We start from the raw sequence: 15280 nt of genomic DNA, 5'->3' as shown, positions 1-15280 counted from the left end.
GGATGTGGTTCGATTGCCTGAGTCCAAATCTGTGATAAGTGCCCTTTTTTCAGGTATGCAGAAGTAAATAGATTCATGGTTTCTTGCAACACCTATGTATTTTCAGTTGTTTTCATGTGTTAGTAAATGAATAAAGGTGATGAAAAGGGTGTGTTTTGCTGCCGCAACAGTATTGCGGCTAATTGTATATGCACCTAAGTAAGAATGATTTGGAGCTCATGCAGAGGTCAAAGTAACCTTTTAGCAGAGCATATCTTGCTTGTGTTCATGCTGTACATCCTCACAAACTTAGAGGTATAGTACTTAACATTTTTTATTTAATGGAAATAATTTTAATTCTTATGTTTCAGGGGCTAAAACACACATTTACTGACAGATGAGTTTTGCTTAATTTATAAATGTTAGTAAATGTGTGTTTTAGCCTCTAAAAAGCAACAATGGTTTAGGTTGATTCCCATCAATTTATCGATGAAAATAAGTCTTCGTGAATAAAAAAGTGTTTTGTGATGTCATATAAATAATAATAATACAGAGTTGTGCTCAAACTGGACTGTAAGGGCTATTTCACACGCTCCGGCTGACGCCGGGCAGCGAAACCCCACACAGCCAAGAAGCTGTGCCATGCACAGAAGTTTACAATGGCCAGTATAGCCACAGCGCAAAAACCCTCATTTCCAGTCATGACATCCGGTTGCAACCGGGTGGCTTTTGTGCATGCGGCGTTTCGCCACCCAGCTTCAGCATATGAGCATATGAAACAGCCCTAATGGAGCATTCTCACTAAGGCCCCTTTCACATGCTCCGGCTCCTGCCGGGCGGCAAAACCCTGCATGGCCAAGAAGCCGTGCCGCATTGAGAAGTTTACAATGCTGGGGATGGCCACTTTTGGCCGTGCAGGGTTTCGCCGCCCGGCAGGAGCCAAAGCGTGTGAAAGGGGTCATAGGCAAAGATCTGTGGGGGCTTGCAGTAAGAACTGTGGGCCAAGTAGAGTTGGATTTTGGTGAAGTTTACTAGCAGCAAAATAAACATATAGGTAGGGAATGGACGCAATACAAGATGCTTGAACCTTCAAGAATGTGGAAAAAGAAATTGCACTGAAATTCATCCTACAGTACTCTGCATCACACCCATTGGGGTAAATTTACTAAAAAGGGAGTTCTTTTGAAGATGGGATGTTGCCCATAATAACCAATCAGATTGTATCTATTATCTACTAAAAGGTTCTAAATAATTTAAAGTAGAATCTGATTGGTTGCTATAGTCAACATCCTATCTTCAATAGAACTCCCATCTTTGTAAATTTGCCCTTATGGCTAAATGATCACATGCTTATGTACACAATTTCATTTATAAAGACATCTTGGAGAAGCATAATCATGCAAATGCTGGAACAATCTTTTATTGTGTTATCTCCCGAACATGGTATTCTGAATATGCTTCCCTGCATCATCTTTTAAAACTTACAATATACTGGAAAATCTATTTATCCGTTTCTAAATAGGTTGTCCTTTAACCTGGGATTTTCTAAAGATACTGCAAGATAGCAAAAATACATATGTCATTGTCTCTGATCAGAAGGAGTAAAAATAAAACAAAGCACTCTACACTATGCCCTCGCATGCATGTCACCTGGCAGAAGCTCCTATGTAATGACAGCTGTGCAATTTAATCATTGTCTGACATGTGGGAATGGAAGACATGCAAGACTGTAATTGCAGTCCTACAATATTTTTTTCTCCTTAGGATTGTCTTAAAATTGTAAGAGAAAAAGGCAGACATATTTGCCATCAGAACACACATAAATAATATAAGCTGTTATAGCACAGAGACACTATCAGGTGCAAACAAGAAAAATGTATTAAAGGCCCAGCATGCTTCAATGATGGGACTTTAATTCATTTTCTTTTATTGATTTTCTACATGCTCTGTCATATTGTCTAGTATAGCTTTCCACCATATCTGGTGGAAAGGAAATGCCTTATGGTAATGTCATTCCTCGTACATACATTATAAGGGAAGCTTTATATTTTGCATTAAGAACCGTTCTATGATTTGCTTAAGAATGAAAAAAAAACTGCATACGTATAATAAGATTCCTTATTCACATAACAAAGATGGTTTTCTTTATTTTTTTATTGTACATATAGTGCATACATATTCCGCAGCGCTTGACAGAGAATATTTGAACATTCACCTCAGTCACTTCCCCAGTGGAGCTTACAATCTATATTCCCTACAAAATGTACATGCACACACAGACATTTGAATCGAATCTATGACCTCAGCGCTGTGAGGCAGTAATGCTAACCATTACACTGTCTATGCTACCCAATGGGTAATACGTACACAGACTGCCTGTGTAAGCTGCCCTACATAATAACCTTTTGTATTATTATTATTATTATTATTATTATTATTATTATTATTATTATTATTATTATTATCTTACATTGCCAATCATCAAATGAGGGCTTTTAAGCAAACTATGACAAAATTAGACTTGATGTCTTCATCCAGATCCTTATATACACACCTGCCCTGCATATACTATATGTGAAGATAAATCCATCTTTCATGGTGGTACATGTTATACGCATTCTCTTTCACAGTGAATTTAAGTGAATCCATTATACACAGTCTATGTCAATTCACATGCTTTTATTTAGATAAGAAAATGCCTAAAGCGTTGTTTTTTTATTAGGTTAGTTTACCCATTTAAATACATGTAAATCAGGCATTCTCAACATCGATCCACAGGGCACATGAGCAGTGCATGTTATAGTGATATCCAGGTTTTGGAATAACTAAGGGTACTTGTGTAATATCTGGGCGCATGCGATGCGATCAACCCGATTTTTACATTGGATCCAATGTTAAATGGTCCCTGAGACCTGATTTTACATTTGGTCCAATGTTAAATGCCCCCCAAAAATGGGGTCTGGGGGGCATTTAACATTGTTCCCAAAGTAAAATCGGGTCTTAGGGACCATTTAACATTGGATCCAATGTAAAAATCGGGTAGATCGCATCGCATGCGTTTTGGTCGCATGCGATGCGATCGACCCGATTTTCCCCAAAAAATCGGGTCCATCGCATCTGATTGTACGCCTTAAGTTAAGGCATACAATCAAAAAATCGGACGCCCAGATATTACACAAGTACCTAACTAAGGTACTAATTAAGGGGCAGATTTATTAAGCTCGGTGAAGTGATAAAGTGTCTGGTTTTTATCACCGGCCAATCAGCTCCTAACTGTGCAGTTACAGGCTTGGTTTGAAAAATGACAGGTAGGAGCTGATTGGCCGGTGATAAAAACCAGACACTTTATCACTTCACCGAGCTTAATAAATCTACCCCAAAGTTACCTACAGTATGCTCAAGCACGGATATCACAAAAACTTGGACTGCAAATACAGTATGCCTTAAGGACTGAGGTTGGGAACAATGTTCCCTCTAATTTTACGAAGGCTTTGTGCAGAAAAAGATATTGGCTGTGCAACTTTGGAAGGAAATGCACATTTTTGTGCGTCACATAACGTATACAGGCCTGTTGAGTTAATAAAGCAATTTGAATGTTTACAGACTTCACACACCACACATATAGACTATAGCAGTGATTTTCAACCTTATTAAACTCGTGGCACACTAAAACAAGATTTTAACCTTTGTGCGCTCAGTTGTAATGTCTGTGCGCGGGCTCGGCGAGTTGTGTGCGCGCGCACACGCGCACAGCTTAGAGGGAACACTGGTTGGGAATGCCTGATATAAATGTTCTGTCACTCATCCCAGTCATAGCAATTAGTATTGACTAAACTAGTGCAAGCTCCTGCATTCTTTTAAAACCTAGTAGTACGTATTTAGAAAATTAGTATTAGTCACCTAGGGGAAGGAAATCACCAGAGTCCATAGTAAAATGTGGAGTCCATCTTTCCAAATCTCTACCCTGCTCTTTTAAATAAATCTGCAAACTGAAGCTTCTGCAGATAACTCCTCTTGGGGCTTTCAGTTCTGCATCTAAAACCATAACAGGTACAGTTTTGGTCCCCAGATATCATGAGGTTGCTATCGATGTTGCACCCCCTGCATCAGCGGTAGTTCACTACAGCAGATTCACCCTCTTCATTAAAACTCCATTAACAAGAAGGAAGGTGGCAAACATGGGATATAATGGCAAATATATTTAAATAAAGCCATCACACTTTCTTCTGCAGACCTACTATAGCTAGAAATAACCAAATATCATGTTGTCCTTTCCATGTAGTATTTCCTTCAAACGAGGCATCACTAGGTGAATGTGGGGGTTGTGGAACACACCCGGGTGTCATCTTTTCAGCGGCTGACACTATAATGCCAACTCTGCCAATGACAGAGAGCAAAGTGCTGTGACAATTTTGTGTACTGCTTGGCTCCTGTCACTGTGGAGGAGTTGGCAGTGCAGTCAAACTCTCCAGGGCAGCCCAGTATCTTTGGGCATGTAGGGCAAGTCATCAGAGCGATCTTCTGATGGCAAGAGACAGAGGTGACTGTTCAATATTAATCCTTCTGGATCTCTCTGTAGCATTTGATACTGTGGACAATGGGCTTCTGATTGAGCACCTGAAATATTTCTGTGGACTGGATGGCACAGTACTAAGCTGGTTCAAATCACTTCTCACTGGAAGGTCACAGAGAGTGTCATCTTCATCCGTGCCACTACCATGCGGTGTCCCACAACGTTCTATATTGACCCTTATGCTTTTTGCAGTGTACATGCTGCCACTGGGTGAATAATTAGGCGCCATGGCCTTGTCTACCACTGCTATGCAGATGACACACAGCTGTACTTGTCCTTTGCTCCGGGCACTGAAAACCCAATAGCAGCCCTAAATGGCTGTCTAGCTGAGCTCCAGGAATGGATAAGTGCCAGTTGGCTGAGACTGAACCCTGATAAAACAGAGGTCCTTATGATTAGACTTCAACATCAAAGGACAAGAGTGCAGCACAGCCACCCAACTGGACTGACACTTGGGGGTACAGAATTACAAAACTCTGATCATGTGCAGAATCGTGTACTAGATGGTGGATTGGCACTTAAACATTAGATATCAGCCACAATCAAATCCTCATTCTTTCATCTGAGGAACATAGCCAGAATAAAACACTTAATCCCATCTGAAGATCTTCCAAAAGTCATACATGCATTTGTATCATCTCTTTGGATTACTGCAATGTCCTTTACTTTGGTCTACCAGCAAAAGAACTGCACCGATTACATCTGGTACAAAACACAGCTGCCAGGCTGTTAACTAACCAGCCCCATTCTAGCCACATTAATCCCATTCTCTACTCCCTTCAATGGCTGCCAATAAAATGGTGAATCATTTTCAAGATCAATCTACTGAGTTTCAAAGCCCTACATGACCAAGGCCCAAGGTACCTGAAGCAGCTTCTGATTCCATACTATCCCACTCGACTACTGTGGTCTGTAGATGAAAGACTTTTAGTAGTACCTAGGATCTCCTGTAATTCATCTGGGGGTCGAGCTTTTAGCCATTCAGATCCCACTTTATGGAACTCACTTCCCCGCACAGTTCGAGAGGCCCCCACTCTAGAATGCTTCAAAAACAGACTCAAGACTTTCCTATTTACTCAAGCATTTCCTTCAGCCCCTTACGTGTATTGTTTATGAAAAGCATTTCTGTACTTCATTGTTTCTGTACTGTATTACATTCATTCTATCTGTTAAGGGCCTTGAGTCCTATTGGAGAAAGAGCGCTATATAAATATTATTATTATTATTATTATTATTATTAGTTTAAACAAAAAACCCTTGGAAATACATTTTAATATAATGAGTTGAATGGTCCAAAGCAAGAGGTATCAGCAATTAGTTCTCTCCCTTTAATGTCCACATTTAGGTATGTGACAAGTCCTAAATCAGTACTTTACCAAATATTTAGACGCTAGACACCTGAAATCCAGCTTCCATGCAAAGGTAAAACATATTTTATATTATGTTTGAATACAAATGACAGATTTTAAACATGACTCTTTATTATCTACTTAATACATACTTTACTGTACTCATTACTCCGATGAGCCCTCTCACTCACCCATTGTACAACGTGCAGTATACCATTCCCACACCAGAACACTTAACCCTGATTCCTCACAGACTTCTTATTCTCTTCCAATGATGTTATTCCATTTAAATCTAATGCATTAGTGTATCTGTAAGGCTATTTTTACTACAAGGACATGTGGAATATTTACTGGAAATAAAGAGGTTTTACGACAGCAATTTACCAACATACAATACTGTATAATAAAATGCATTGAAGTAGAAACATAATTTTTACTTGTTGCAATTCATACTTTTAGGGGTACATTTACTAAAGATTGTAAAAATGAAGAGAGGTGATGTTACCTATTGCAACCCATAGCCCATAGAAACCAATCAGATTCTGTCTAGCATTTCTATATTGCATTCTATAAATTGTAGAATCTGATTGGTTGCTATGGGAAACATCACCTCTTTTAATTTTTAAAAGCTATAGTAAATTTACCTATCAGCCCCTATAAAGAGGAAGGGTACAATATGACCTTTATGAACAACCATCTGCTTAGTTAACACAATTATTGGAGGTGTAGATGCTGGAAACCTTATACAGCTGTTATGCTGTGTACACATGGTCCGATTTCCTTTCTGATGTTGATGATATAGTCAACATCGGATCGGCATCGGATCGGAATCGGATGCAGATCACAAGGGTTTTAACCCTTGAGATCCCGATCCGATCCCGATGCACGTTCACGTATCGGAAGCCAGAAAGTCTTGGCTGCCTTGTCTATATAGTGCAGATCTGCACTATATAGTCAAGATAGGATGCAAATCGGATGTGCCTTAAGATCCTATCCACGATCCTATCTGATCGGATCGTGATAGGATCTTAAGGCACATCTACCGTGTGTACACACCATAACACATACCCCTTTCTACTACATTGATTAAAGTCTTTATAAGCAGATCATTTTTATAATCCACCTCAGATTTGGCACCAATAAATGAAACCCTATCATTGTCATTCATAATATATTAATAATTAGTAATACACTTTGGGTAACTTAACTATTCTCAAATATAAGGTAATATGGGGTCTATTCATAAAACAGTAAAACAGTGAAAGAAGCTTATAAGTTGACCATAACAACCAATCAGCTTTGGCTGCCATGTGCATTTTTCTACTAGCAGACTTCTCCACTATTTATACTGCTTCATAGACTCTCACAAGCAGGACCCACTTCCCACATGGTTTCCCTTCCCTCACTGATAGCATCATCTTCTGCCTTTGCCTACAATGGCACTTAACCCTTGGATTCTGTCACATTTTTTTTTCTGGTATTATGAATGGTGATGAAGCAATGTTTATAAAGTATGTCCATATTCTGCTTTGTTGTGTACTGAAAGTCACTTTTGTCTTGTTATGTTCATACTGTTTCTTTTTCTGTACTTTGTAAAGAGCAGCAGACCCATTGGTTGCAACCAGGCACAAGTTTGCTGGGCAAAATATTTTACTTTTTAAACCCCTCAGGAGTCTACATACTGTATGCCTGCTTAGTGAGTGGCATCAAAATGCTATCAGTTTCCAGACCACCCAGCAGGTCTGTCACCATTTCCAGATCTCACACAAAGGCCCTTATTCAGATCTGATTGCAGTACAAATTTTTGGGAAAATGGGCAAAACCGTGTGCACTGCAGGTGGGGAGATGTAACATGTACAGAGAGTTCTATTTGGGTGGGGTGTGTTCAAACTGAAATTTAAATTGCAGTGTAAAAATAATGCAGCCAGTATTTACACTGCACAGAAACAAAATTACTCAGACAAATCTAACTCTACACTGTTACATCTGCCCCACCTGCATTGCACATGGTTTTGCCCATTTTCCAAACAAATCAGTATTGCGATCAGATCTGAATAAAGGCCAAAGAGTAAAAAAGAGAAGAAATGAAGGTGCACTATTAAAAAAATGCTAAGTAGGAATGTAATCATTTTTTAAATAGATATTGCAATAGATTTTGAAGAGTTTATCTTCAATAATCTTGGCAACAATTATGGGCTTACCCATCACATCCAGATAACCTCATTGGATAAGTCCCTAAGAGTTTAATTTCAGGGTGTGGGACATCCCCAAAACTATCCCAGTCAAACCTCCCCAAGGCATCACACTAGTGGTGTATTTAAGTGTACTAGATAGAGCAGCTACTTCATGTGTCTTTGGAGTATTATAGAGGTAATTGTGTGAAAGTTGGAACATTTGCTGTAAAAACAAACAATAAGAGTGTTATACAGTGAAAAAAAAGTGTTATATTTGATGCCCTTAAGAAGCCCAGCCACAATAATACCGCTTTCAGAATGCACTCTAGACCTGGGTTATTGCTGTGTCCTTGCAGCCCCAACACGGGTCGAGGTGCGGTGTGAAAGGGCCACTTTAGGTCAAGCAACATGGGAGTTCTGACCCGTGTCAAGTGCAGTGTGAATGGATGCTTGGGTTGAGAGCCCCGGGACCCGTTCACAGTATGGAGGAGGCAGCACTGTCAGCTCCTAGTGCTACCTCCTCCTAAGCCCCGGGGACACTCCGCCCCATGTGACATCACCAACACGACAATAAGCCAGGTCGGTGTCGGAGCTTTCAGATCGCATATGCTGTGTTGCTCTGGGGATGGAACCCATGTCCTAATCCCAGGTGCGACACGGCATTTGCGGTCTGAAAACGGTATAATTCAGGGGGTCCCAAAAAACAACAATACATCTGACATACTGTATAAATTTATAAGACTTGCCTTAATTGTGTCTTATTAATCCGGTAGGGCCGGCGATTGTCGCACGCATGTGGAGCTCCCGGATCACATCCCCAGAACTCCCATCCCCGGCCCAGAGCTCAAGGATACCATCCCCGGAGCTCCAATCTATGGCAGAGTGAAGGGGCGCTTCCATCACACGGCCGGAGAGGGTGGCCGGAGGAGGGAAGAGGACGAAGGCGAGGACGGCGGAGGGATACAGACGGCCCCCTCCATGGCTTGGCAGCTTCCCCAGTGCGGCAGCTCCCCCAGCACGGCAGCTCCCCCGGCCTGGAGGTGACAACGGCAAATGGAGGAGAGGGAGGCATACGGCCCCTGGTGCGGCAGCCCCCCCCCAACCTGGAGACAGGCAGCAGTGCGGAAGGCCGTTGCCCCTAGCTGAAGGATGCGGTGGCGCCCTCCATTGGCCAGGAGGACAACCGGGTCGGGTGCAGCAGGGACGCCGCATGTAAAGGTCACCCAGCATGCCCTGCTTGCATCAGGCTGCTCCCCTACTCTACAGCCCTTTGCATCAGGCTGCTCCCCTAACCTTACTAAAGGTAAAAGACGGTGGTGTGAAGGACACCCAGCATGCCCTGTTTGGTGTGCAGAGGAGGGCCCCGGCTGAGATCCAAGGGATCTTGCCCCCCCACTCAATCTTGGTACAAGGAGGAGGCCTCGGAGGAGAAGGTATAGCTCCTGCACCATCGGTGGTCCCCAGCCCAGTGAGGGCCCAAAGAACCTCCTGCCCTCGGCCTCACTGGCCCTCACTGTCTCCCCCTCTCCTTGCGCGCGCTACAGCCAGGGCCCTGAGATGGTCTGTTGAGCCCTTCTGCTGCTGCCCGTGAGCAGCATGATTAAGATAGCGTTGCATATGGTTGCCTAGGAACAGTGCAACTCAGCCACATGTACCCCCGTGTCCCCCCTGTCTTATACACTGCATAGCAACCTAACTGTACTGTCTCTGCTAACTGTACTGTCTCTGCTTAATTGTTACCTACCTGGCTGTTGTGGGGACCAGTGGCACCGCCGATGGCTGCCTAGACATTGTGCAGCTCGGCAGGTTCCATTTGTGAAAACTGTACAGTCTATTTGTATTGTTACCTACCTGGCTGTTGCAGTGACCAGTGGTACCAATGATGGTTGCCTAGGCGCTGTAAAGCACAGTGAGTATGTGTTCCCTGCATGTAATGTCTTAATGCACAGTATGTAATAACTCCACCACACCCTTTTCCCCCCGCTTGAGGCTGCACTGTAATCCACAAAATATTCCTAGTGTGCGCAAGCATACATGGCAAATAAAGTTGATTCTATTCTATTCTATTATTAAATGTGCAGTCTGAAAATGCTAGGATCCCAAGTTAAATCATCAAGGACAGGTGGGGAAGAGTGCTTCTCCAGGTTGAAGATGCCTTTTGCCTTTAAGTTTACATATGGCTATGTTTACGCACAGTTTCTGGAATACCCAGCATTCACTTACTGTCGCAATGGTGTAAAAGGCAGGTGGACATTTGCTACATAACTCTGAAACTAATCAACTGATTACAATGAAGTACTCTGCTCAGACAATGGCATCATAGATATAATCACTTATAAAAGATGTTTTTCTGCTATTAATATATAGATATGTTTTATATTACAGAATATTTAGAAAATGTCTGTTCGCAATGCAAGTTTTCTAGTAATATTATATGTTTAGCTATAGATTAGTTATATCATTTATAACGACTTGTTTAAATAAAATCACACATACTTATGGAACAGTTTTTGATGGAGCATTTAGCTGACTTGGTAAATTGTTTAGCACCAATTGCAGAAACGAGTCATGAGTTGTAGCTGGGAAAATACAAAAAAATGATATGCAGAATATTCACTTAATTTGTAAACCACTATATACTGTACAAACTTAGGGGGGTATTCAAGGCAGGGTCATGGCTTTCAGGCTGGCCATACAGCTGTGACCTTGTCCCATTCTCTGCCGGCTCGACACTGATTTGGCAGGCGGGATTTAATGTCCCGACTGCCGAGCGCTGAGAAGGGGGCATGGCCGCCAGAAGCGGATGGAAATCATTGAGCTGCGGCCAGGAGCTCCACAATTCCCGGCCGTTCTCTGCATAACGTGCCCGACTACTTGTAAAGTCGGGCACGTTCTGCCGAGATCCCTGTTCAATGCTGTCGGGGAAGACAGCATCTAAAAAGGGCCCCGCCACTGTTTTCCCTATCAGGATTAGCGACGGGAGATTAAATACCCCCTTAGTATCTAGAGCAGTGGTAGCCAACCCTAGCCCTCGAGAGCTACCAACAGTTCACATTTTCCAGACATCCTAGCTGCTGCACAGCTGCACTCATTAATCACTGACACATTTTAAAAGATACACAGATGGAGCTAATTAGCTCACTTGTGATTCTGTGAGGAGACCTGCAAAACATGCACTGTTGGTAGCTCTCGAGGACTAGGGTTGGCTACCCCAGATCTAGAGTATAGTAACAGGTCATCCTCGCAGTCATACAAAATAGACAGATACAGTGTAAAATGTACTGCCTGGATTTCACATAGAGGAATGATTCAATGTTTTACAGTTTAATGACATCATCATTGTAATAATCTGAATTGTGAGTAAGTAATCCATTCCCCCTAGCTTCAGCAACATCTATTTTTCAAGAGCAGTTTAAGCATATACTCTAACATAAAATTTTAAAGGTCAAACCGAAATTTTTAAATCTATTATTTGCATCACATAAAAGATAGCTATTTCATCAAGTTTCTTTGACTTTAAGCATGTTCCATTGCTCGTCTCCAAATAACGTCTCTATTTGAAAGTGCCAAACACTTTTCAATGTTGTTCCTGGCACTTCCCTCTTTTCTTAAGAGCATTCATTTTCACCAGACAACTTCATATCCATTTCAACATAAAAGGAAAAAGACTGCTGATCAAGTTGGTAAACTTTAATATTAAACCTGTCATAACTGACACAGATATTCAAATAAGTAGATATTCTAAGGCCCTAGAGATTTGAGAATAGTTTTTATGAAATAATGAACTATTGTGAATAACTTTTGGGATGAAGATCAAAAACCGCAGGTGAGAAAACCGATTTTTCTATTACCTGCTGCTTTACAGAAAAGATAGACATTTTATGAACCTTACATAATTTAACTAATATTGTACGGTATTAAAATAGAGCTGTAACAGGCTATTTACTTATATAATGTAGCAGGACGTGAATTATGCTATAATCAGTGAAGCCACATTTCCAAAAGCTAGTTACCTTAACTCTACTAAATAAGAAAACAACTAAATATTTATGTACTGTTTAACCTACAGATGTGAAGCAGAAAAGCTATAATATTATGGGTTATTGTCTTTATATGTCACTCTAAATTCTAAATGTACAATATTGCAGTGACAAAAAAGAGCTTTTACTGTCTACGTAAATAATTGCCAATACAGATAACAACCTGACTGTATATTGAACGGATAGTTTTTGTTATTCCTTTGCTTATGGATTCTGAATCAGCTTTCTCGGCAAGCACACATATATATATATATATATATATATATATATATATATATATATATATATATATATATACACAGTTCACGATATGCCGGCACTCCGTCGTCACAAATCAACAAAGCTGGGTGCACTTTAAGTAATCCATACAACCTTATCCAATAGAAAAGGCACTCCAGACGTTTAATCCAATCAAAGCTTTTACTTCAGCGTGGATATCACCAAATGTACATTTTCGGGGTCAGCGCCCCTTCCTCAGAGTACAATCCACCACAGACAAGCGACAGTGTAACACCTGCACCTGTCCACAGCAAACATCCGCCGCCTCCACCTCCATCCCCATATTTCCATATTTACTCACCGGGCAGGGGACTCACCAGGCACAGGTCACAGGGGAGGGGGGAGCAAACGCGGCATGGTCAGAAGCTTACATGACAGGGGCTGCTGTGATTGGACAGCAGCTGGATCAGCTGTCCAATCACAGCAGCCCCTGTCAATTAGGCACGTCTTGAAGTGCCGCTTTTGGTGTTATTTTTAATGGGCTTTTTTAGCCCACTGTTAAGACCCGCACTAAGCCCTGCCCCCCGCTTCTTCCCCTTGTAGTTCTGTGTGGGAGGCACGCTTATCGTGCCTCCCAAACTAGGTTTATTAATTCAAACTAGTAAAATAATATAAAGAAAATACTTATGACACAGAACATGTGTCATAGGTATATTCTTTGTATTATTTTAAAGCAAAATGACAGGGGAAGCACTGCCTCCCCTGCCTGCACGTCCCTGATTCATATATATATATATATATATATATATATATATATATATATATATATATATATATGTTATGCAGTGTCGATATATAGATGTATATGTATAAGATTAAGTAAGAATTGTATATTCAAAAAAAACATATCAAACTACAGTATAAACTAGCATATTGTAGGAGTTAAAACAATAAATAAATAAAATAAATACCACAGGAAATAAAACAATAAGAAGTGATTATATAACAATAGCATTGTAGTATCAAGCAGTAAAATTAAAAATCAATTGAAAATAGCACCAAATCCTGAAGTGGCATAAATGTAAAAAAATAAGCTATATAGATTATTTTTAGAATTAAAGGTGCAATCTGGAAACTCCAATATGTTCCATCTAATGGACTTAATCAGCAGGGACATATACAGATATATATATATATATATATATATGTATATATATATATATATATATATATATATATATATATATATATATATATATATATATAGAAACAAAAGTCTTTGACAATGAGAGCTTTAGCCAGTCCCCGCTTTGATTCACTTTCAATTTTTAGAGGGGAACAGGTGATAATCAAGGAATGATATTTTCCACGTTATTTGTATGCACTCAGTTCATAAAAACCGGCTGCTCCGTGCTGAACCAAACAGGTGTCCTGAATCCCACAGGCAAGCATAGATCTACAACAGAAAGAACGGGCGCTCCATAATGCAATTATCATCGGTTAAAAATAAGTTTTATTTGTAAGAACATTCCACCAGAGTGGTCTAGGTGACGTACCACAAGTGGCTGTCTACACACACCGCAAACAATATAGCATAAAGGACAGTGCTCAACACCGCGTTACCACTGCCAGAGCGGTCACTCTCGCCTGGGCTCCACAGTCTGAACATCGCTAGGCCACGCCTATACACGTTTCGTCACATGGACTCTGACGAATAAAAACTTATTTTTAACCGATGATAATTGCACTATGGAGCACCCATTCTTTCTGTTGTAGATATATATATATATATATATATATATATATATATATATATATATATATATATAGGTGGCTAATGCAAAAACCATTACATAGAATATTTGAAGGATGGCAGCACTACGCACTTAATAATGACAAAGAAATCAGCATCTATGTGTCAATGTTTCTGCGCCTTAATACGTTTTTGTATTGCTGTTCTTGACAAAAGCACAATAAGGGTGCTAAAATGTTGATGCATAGATGCTGAGATCATTGTTTTTATTAATACTGGAGTGCCGCCATCCTTACGGAATTATATATATATATATATATATATATATATATATATATATATATATATATGTGTGCAGTATGTGTGTATATATATGTATGTATATATATATATATATATATATATATATATATATATTATATATATATAGTGCTGTGTATAGACCGCACTCACACTTAGTCCAAAGCAACACGGGGTGCCAGACAAAGGGTGCAAGTGGTAAACCTGCATCCAATTATAGTCCAAGGAGTATCCACACCTAGTCCAGGTTGTGGAATGTCAGGCGAGTGCCTGACATTCCACAACCTGGACTAGGTGTGGATACTCCTTGGACTATATATATATATATATATATATATATATATATATATATATATATATATATATATATACAGTATATACACAGTATATGTACTCAGAACATTCTCCCCACTCTCTCTCGTTTAGTATTGAAATTATGTTGGTTGCCCTCCAATAGCAATCTGCAGGTCATGGTGCACTCACAAACTTGATCAGATATAACAAACAAATTTTGGTACTCTTTACCTAGCACGGCGCCCGCGATTACAATTGCGGGCGTCGGGGGTAAAAAATCGCGATTTTCCCATAGGGATCAATGTTAAAAGTCAGATTGGTCGCGATTTTAGCGTTAATTGGCTCAATGCCCGCGATTTTTACATAGGAAACAATGTTAAATGGGCCACAGAGCCCTAATAGTCCCCCTGAAGTGTGAAATGGCCCCCACAATTTTTAACGCCACCCCACGATCAACGTGAACCCGAAGCGTGGCGTCCTCCGACCTTTTCATACCCCCACTATCCACGTCGGCGTGGAGTTGAGAATAGAATAGTGTGGCGAGCGCAGCGAGCCACCGAGCCCGAAGCGTGGCGAGCGCAGCGAGCCCCGCGAGGGGA

The 15280-nt window shown here is 40.6% G+C and overlaps 1 protein-coding gene across 4 annotated transcripts in view; it reads right to left on the bottom strand.

Annotated features, from left to right (window-relative positions):
- The window catches only part of PCDH9 (protocadherin 9), a 1856774-nt gene that overhangs the window by 571816 nt on the left and 1269678 nt on the right, over window positions 1–15280 (bottom strand). The gene's annotated exons all lie outside the window — the stretch shown is intronic.

The sequence above is a fragment of the Crinia signifera genome, chromosome 2 (assembly GCF_055691185.1).
Source record: "Crinia signifera chromosome 2, ASM5569118v1, whole genome shotgun sequence".
Lineage (NCBI taxonomy): Eukaryota > Metazoa > Chordata > Amphibia > Anura > Myobatrachidae > Crinia > Crinia signifera.
The sequence above is the reverse complement of the archived record's forward strand: the minus strand, read 5'-3'. Positions and strand labels throughout refer to the sequence as shown.